Genomic DNA, 7,319 nt, shown 5'->3' with positions numbered 1-7,319 from the left:
CACCAAGACTCATTTCTCGTGCAAGTCACACACCCGGTCTCGATTTTAACTTATTTCCCATAATTTGGTACCTGTCAGAGGTACACTTTTTCAGATGTTGAATCCATCACGGCCATGATGGATTCATCATCACAAGTTTTCTTGTATAAAAATCCCCTTTTAGTGTGAAGCATCACCTTTTGTTTAGAACAAAACATTTTGTTTTCTAAAGCAAGGCTAAGCATCAGAAAACTTGTTTGAATAAATTAGATAACAAGAAATGGTAACCAATTTTCCAAGGAAGGGAATGCATCAATTATTTAGCACACAACTCCTATCACCTAATGCATCAAACAAGGTGATAAAGTTTTTAAAACAACAAGGAAAGGGTTAATGCATCGGGGCTTGCCTTGTGTTGCAGGAGGTTCTGTTTCCACACCGTAGATGTCGAAGTAAAAGTTGTTCTCCACTGGAGGATTCTCGGTCTGGGAGACAACTTCTTCCTCTACTACGGATTCTTCCTAGTGTTCTATACATGATAATACATGTACATGAATGCTTATGCTATGTCATGAATATGTAGTTACATAATAGAAATATAGTAAGTTACGTCTTGAATACAACTTTCCTTCATGGTATGAATCAATCACTAAGGTTTCCTAGTTAGGTATTTCTTTAGGATTTGTGTTAAAGGATTTATCTTATGAAGCTAGTTATTGTGTTTTCTAATCAAACGGTGTCCAAAATATTTCAAACTTCACTCAGGGGCTCTAATCATCATATTAAGCCTACCCAAAAAGTATTATGATTTTTGGAATTACTAAAGTATTTCTAAAATTCTAGAAGACTTTATTTAAGCACCCTTAAATACTACATAATTCTAGGTTTGAACTAAAAATCTTGGGATGATTTTTATTAAATACTACTTGATTTTAGAAGTCTAGTAAAATTGGTCCCATGATTTTATCACTTTTCTACTGTTTACTACAGATTTCCCAAGCTAATAGTAAAAAGACAAGGATAAAATCATGAATAGTATCGGTCCGTATTCAGCCCAACTGGCCCAAGCCTACGTGGAATTTGGGCACGTTCGCGCCCGCGCAGGCGGATTTGCGCCAGGATCCCTAGTGTTTTGAACAACTCGTAAATAATCTCGAAACACTATTTATGTGTCTCATTGACAATTGCAGATAAACCCTCCTCTTTCTATTTCTTCACACTTTGTGTCCCCAACGGCGAAGCGCTCGCCTGCCGGCCACTCCTCGCTGGGACTCGCTTCAAACGGTGATGACCATCGAATCCGAGCATCAAATCGTCATCCCCGATCCAAGACGATCATGTATTAATTGGGCTAATCTGACCCGGGATCCTCCCCATCCACAACGACGGCGAACACCGAGGATCGGCAAAGATGTTCCTGCCGACCCAGCTTGGTAGCATTCAATTACCAAGCATGGCAAGTCTCAGTGGTTCATAGGACTAGTGTAACAACGGTCAGAAGGATCGAAAGGAAGACAGAATTGGCTGACCACGCTAAGGAAGGCCACGACGGCGCACAAAGACGGCGAGGCCATGTTCTCATCAATATACTATGGTATCATTCAATCGGTCGGGTTTACAAGCAACATGAGACCCTAAGGGTACTAGAACACAGACCAGAGAAGTATGAACCGACCTGGAATTCTCTAGCCACGACGAGGTGTCTCACGGCGGCGTTCCGGTCGATTTGGGGGAAATCTAGAATTCACGAGCTATGGTGGATGACCGGGAGTGAGGAGTGGTGCGCTGAGTTCGTAACAAGATGCCGGAGCAGAGAGAGGCGTCAATTTATAGGGATCGACCACCAGTGCCACGAATTTGGACAAGGTTGAGCCTACGACGGTGAGTGGATGAGTCACTAGAGCTCATTCGTCGTGGCGCACGATTGAGCAATGGCCTAGGGCAGTAACTGGATACCCTCCATGACGTATCACGACGTGGTAGAGCACTCTAGTATGTGGCATGACTGGGAGGAATGGCGGACTCCGATGATGGCATCTCGGCCGATCGCACGGCAAGAGGCGCGGTGAATAGTCCGGTGATAAGGCTCGAGCTCCCCTCCACGTCGAGATCTTTTAACCCCTGTGTTGTCCATGCTATCACCGCGTAAATCTCCCAAGCGAGCTCGAATAGTGGCATGGAGATCACCAGCGGCAAGGTTCAGGGAAGCTGGGATCTTCTTCAGTTCACTGTTTGCCACTGAATGGCTCATTCACTTGCCTGATAGCCCGACTTTTGGGTCATTTCACTTCAATTTTCATGTAGTGAACTACCAATCCGATTGCATCATAGTTGTTGCCCTATATACCAGCTTCAATTCGATCATATGGACCCTGGTCATTTGCTCACTAAATTAACCATAATCTGGCTTCAAAGTTGATCCAATACAACTGACAGTCTGATTTTGACTCGACTGATAACCCAACTTCTAGGGCATTTTACTCCAATTTCTGTACCATTCTTGGGTTAGGTCACTTAATCAAACTTAAACTACTATAGTAGCTCTACAACTTTGTTGTGGTGACTCATGACCAAATCCTCATAGATCAAGAGATATAGAGGCTTGAAGCTGGCCTGTTAACACTGTTTTCAGAGTTAAGCATATGGGTGCTCTTGGATCTTTTGCAGTTTACCCTAATTCGCACCACAAAACATGGAAATTCCCAAACATGAAAGTTTCTGAACTTTTGTTACTTTATCATCTTGATGTATACTCTTTTGACTAAAAGTGCATAGAATTTGAAATCACCCTATAGGACACTATTTAGGGCTTTAGGGTTCCAAATTAGGGTTTTGAGTGTTCTTGGGTTCAAGTGGCACTTAAGCTCTCTAAGTTTAACCTTTCTTGAACATTTCTACTAACTTTTGAGATCATCCTCTAGTGCTCATCTCCCAAGTCCACATGCTTCTAATCGTTGGGGAAATACTCTATCCTAGGATCAAGGGCCTCTTTGACCAAGTCAGATCATCACACATGTTTGTTTTGAAATTTTAGCTTAGTGGATGCATCCTAGGTGTATCATACATAATGTAATGCCAATGCATATTATGTGGTATTACATCCTTCCCCCATAAAAGAATCTTGTCCTGAGATTTAAGGCTCTAGGGTAAGTAATGGAAAAGGAAACACGTCACAACTTTATTTCCTATTTTCTCTTACAGAGCAGGGGGTGGGTGTGTGGGTTTGTTCTAACTTTATAATAAAGTACATAAACTTTAAAGGTTACAGGAGGCTAAAAACTTAGGAAAATGTTTTTCTAAGAAATCTTTAGACTCCCATGTAGCCTCTTCTTCTGTGTGTTGGTTCCACTGTACTTTGTAAAACTTGAGAGTCCTTTTTCGAATAACTTGGTCTTTCTGATCCAAAACTCGGATGGGATGCTCTGAATAGGCTAAGTCTGGTTCCAAATTCACATCTGATATATCCATAGTTTGATTAGGGATTCGAAGACACTTCTTCAATTAGGATACGTGGAACACATTGTGTATAGGAGACAATGATTCCGGTAGCCGAAGTCTGTACGCAACCTGCCCACATCATTCAAGAATAGGGAACATGCCAATGTATCAGGGTGCTAACTCTCTTTTAACCTCGAAACGACTAACACCCTTCATCGATGATACTTTCAAGTACACATGATCTCCGACTTGAAAAAATAATGGTCGACGTCCTTTATCCGCATAATTCTTCTACCGTGCTTGAGCTTCTCTCAAGTTATGTCTTATGTGTTGGACCTTTCTTCTGTTTATTTAACTAAATCAGGCATGAAAAACCACTGTTCTCCTGGTTCTGACCAATCCAATGGTGTTATACATCACCGTCCGTACAGAGCTTCAAATGATGCCATTTTGATACTCTCTTGGTAACTATTATTATAAGAAAACTCTGCCAACGACAGACAATCATCCCACTTTTGTGGAAACTCCAAGACGCAGGCTTGTAGCATATCTTCCAGTATTTGATTTACTCTTTCTGTTTGTCCACTCGTCTAAGGGTGATAGGTCGAACTATGGAGCAATTTAGTGCCCAAATATTTGTGTAACTCTTCCCAAAACTTGGATACAAATTGCGGTCCTCGGTCTGACACTATCGTCTTTGGAACTCCATGCAAGCTGAGAATACGAGCAATATATAGCCGAGCATAAGTAATAACTGGGTAATATGTTTTAACTGGAAGAAAATGAGTTGTCTTTGTAAGCCACTCCACTATGACCCAAACGAAGTCATATCCTTTAGATGTCCTGGGTAGTCCTACAACAAAATCCATGCTTATGTCCTCCCATTTCCACGTTGGGATAGGCAATGATTGCAAAGGTCCAGCAGTTTTCATATGCACTGCCTTGACTCATTTACAAGTGTCACATTTTGCCACATAGCGAGCAATTTCTATCTTCATCTTAGTCCACCAATAATGTTGTTTCAAATCTTGGTACATCTTAGTGCTTCCAGGATGAATAGAATACTGACTAAGATGGGCTTCATCCAAGATTTGTTGACGGAGTTCATCATCCTTAGGCACCACTATGCGGTCTTTAAACCATAACACTCCTTGGTTATCTTTCCTAAAACAAGTAGCTTTGTCGGCTTCCATTTTCTCTTAAATATGCTTCATACCTTTATCAATCCTTTGAGCATCAATAATCCTTTGTTGAATAACTGACTCAAGCTTAAAATGCATCAAGGCTCCTTGTTGCACTATTCCTAGATTTAGTCTTTCCATTTCTTGACATAAGGTAGTGTCAGGCAATCCCACAGTGAGGCAATGACAAAATGCTTTACGACTTAAAGCATCAGCCACCACATTAGCCTTTCTTGGATGATAGTGAATTTCTAGGTCATAGTCCTTGATTAGCTCGAGCCATCTTCTCTGTCTCATATTTAACTCTGACTAGGTAAAGATGTACTTTAAGCTCTTGTGATCCGTATACATATGACATACATTTCCCAGCAGATAATGACGCCAAATTTTAAGGGCATGAACTACTGCGGCCAATTCCAAATTATGTGTTGGGTAATGTTTGTCATGCCGACACAGCTGTCTTGAAGCATAAGCTATTACTCGCCCTTCTTGCATCAGAACACTACAAGCCCAATGCCTGATGCATCATAATATACATCAAATGACTTCTCAATATCCTGTTGAGCCAAAACCGGTGTAGTGGTTAGTAATGTTTTCAATTGTTCAAAGGCTCATTGCACTTGGGAGACCAGTTAAACTTAACATCACTCTTCAATAGCTCAATGATAGGTTTAACAATTTTGGAAAATCCAGGATAAACCTACGGTAATAACCAGCTAGTCTAAGGAAGCTTCTAACCTGATGTACTATGGTAGGAGATTTCCATTCTAGAATATCCTTAACTTTGCTAGGATCAACCGCGATTCCCTTAGCTGATAAAATATGCCCTAAAATTGGATTTCCTCTAACCAAAACACGCATTTGCTGAATTTAGCATAAAGTTAATGTTCTCTTAAGCACGTTAAAACAATCCGCAAATGTTCTGCATGCTCCCCTTATTCTTGGAATAGATCATAATATCATCGATAAAGACCACCATAAATTTGTCTAATTCAAGCATGAACACTGAATTCATTAAATATGTGAAATGGGCTGGAGCATTTGTCAATCCAAAGGACATAACCAAATACTCAAATAATCCATATTGGCATTGATAATAGCTTTATTCTGGGCTAACCAATTCATGCCCAGAATCACATCTACGCCTTGCCCCTTTATTACTATCATATTGGTGGGGCAATCATATCCGATTAAATTTACGGGTACGTGGAAGACTACTTCCTTAGTAAAAATTTGACCTCCATGTGATTGAATAACAAAACCCTTCTTTGATTCAACAGTAGGTATGCAATGCTTCTCAGCAAAAGCCTTGCTCATGAAAGTATGTGATGTATCAGAATCGAAAAGAATGACGGCGTGATGATTGGCAACGGAAAACGTACCCATCATCACTAGCTCTCCTTCCGGGGTGGTAGCCACTTGAGTATAGTAGACTCACCCAGTTTTCCTTGCATTTTTACGTGCCTGAGTGCTTGCCACATTTCCTTTGCCATGAGATGTGCTTCCAGAAGCTTGTTGAAAGTTGAATTTATTTTGCTTCGGATAGGGACAATCCTTGATGAAATTTCCAAACTTCCGACAGTTGAAGCAACTGTTAGATGAGCTGGGTAAGGCCGAGAAACGAGTACCAGGAGCACTCGACTGATTATTTGGAGTAGGGGCAGTAGTGGGACAGATGAAAACTGGTTGCTTGGAAGGATAGGCGGGTGGACGAGGAAAAGAGCGATTTGGGTTAAAGGGACGGATCACCAACCTCGACCGCTTCTCGGATCCTTGGGAGGATCCTTGTAACACCCCAGGTGTTTATCGTCTGCTCGACCACGAGTGCGGACTTTAACACGTGATAGCGGTGGATAAAACAGATGCTAAATCTTAATCATCTTCGTCTATCGTGATTTTAATATCGCATCTATTTTTGTCTATTTAGACTCCTCCTAAAGTTTTTGCGAATTTCGGAACGTAATTGTTATGAAAGTTTGTGAGTCCTGTGCCCAATTAAAATCCATCGAGTAAGCGCATACAAATTCGGAAGCTCAACCCACTCTGTGATTTTGTCCTAGGCAAATTAAATAGAACTCGACGACTAAGGTTTTCGGTGCAAAATAATTCTGTCCTCACTCGTCAACCGAGAAATCACGTCCGAGGATTTATAATTGAGCTTTGATTCACTGGTAAATTATCTATGGCTATGGAACCAGGTGTTCAGACGCGGATGTCGAATCAAACGTAAAATAGCGATGTTAATATTATTTTGGTTCATCGTGTTTGCATCTCGTTTAGACCCAAATCCTAGAACCCGAATCTATCTGTGTCTTAATAAAAATGAGAGAGAAGAAATAAAAAAAGGAATATCCAAAAAAATATGCTGGCTCCCAGATTTTTTCAGCGCTTAGGCTATCCGCACTCATACTACTCTAAATTTCTACTCTAAAAAGAATATTCTATCCCCGTCAGCAAGATTATCTACTCTTTACCACAATCCTCTGCGGTCATGTTTACTCTATATCTCAACTCTATACCAACTATCACATATTATATTATTTTTTTTCAATTTCTCTTCATCACGTGCTGCTTCTGGCTACTACGTGCACAATGCCACATGCTGTCGTACCGTGCGCGGCACCAACCGAGAGCCCACCCAAGTTTGCAGTACGAACTCTACCTATGGCGTTTCTCATTCATACTCTAAGTTTGCAGTCTGCGGTAGGGTGCATGGCTGCA

The sequence above is a fragment of the Zea mays genome, chromosome 3, assembly GCF_902167145.1.
Source record: "Zea mays cultivar B73 chromosome 3, Zm-B73-REFERENCE-NAM-5.0, whole genome shotgun sequence".
NCBI lineage: Eukaryota > Viridiplantae > Streptophyta > Magnoliopsida > Poales > Poaceae > Zea > Zea mays.
This window is presented reverse-complemented; position numbering follows the sequence as displayed.